The following is a 741-nucleotide window of genomic DNA, read 5'->3' as shown; positions in this document are numbered from 1 at the left end:
GCCGCAGTCCAGGTTCTGACCGCTCGACCTGCAGAAGTTCAGAGGCTCGTCTGGACCGTAGGGACCTTCGCTCCTGTACTTGACGTTGTCTTCGCTCATGTGTGGCCTCAGAAGAGCGAGAGGCCTGAGAGGATCGTCTCTGTCACTGCCGAGACAAACACACACAGACTCATGAATCAGCACTAACTGTTCCCATAACTCTCCATCATGCCTGAATCTGTGCAATATTAGTCTGAAAATATAGTAATGCAAAGAATGTAATTCTCCAAACTATAGACAGTCTCATGAAGGGCTGTTTTTGAACTGCACAAGCAGGAAAGAATCTGCTCTTACTTGTGATCTAATGAGGTGAGAACGCCAGGGTTCCTGTGTTTGCCCTTCATCACGCCGCTCTTCATCTTCGTCTCGGTGAGGGAGGGCAGGAGCAGAGGCACAGCGACACAGAACAGCGCTAGCTGAGGACGCAGGAGCGCTCCGGACGCCGTCTTCTTCCTCTGACCCTGAAGGAACTTTAATCGTCCTTGAAACTGCATCATCTGGAAGCAAAGAGAAGTTCAGGCGTCTTCACTCTGTTCTTAAAGGGTTAGTTCACCCAAAAATGAAAATTAGCCCATAAATTACTCACCCTCAAGTCATCCTAGGTGTATATGACGTTCTTCTTTCAGACGAATCCAGTCAGAGTTATATTAAAAATTGTCTTTTATCTTTCAAGCTGTTTAATGGCACTCAGCGGGTGTTGCA

This window comes from Sinocyclocheilus rhinocerous, unplaced genomic scaffold, assembly GCF_001515625.1.
Source record: "Sinocyclocheilus rhinocerous isolate Xijiao unplaced genomic scaffold, SAMN03320098_v1.1 scaffold5890, whole genome shotgun sequence".
Lineage (NCBI taxonomy): Eukaryota > Metazoa > Chordata > Actinopteri > Cypriniformes > Cyprinidae > Sinocyclocheilus > Sinocyclocheilus rhinocerous.
Note: the sequence above shows the minus strand (reverse complement) of the source record.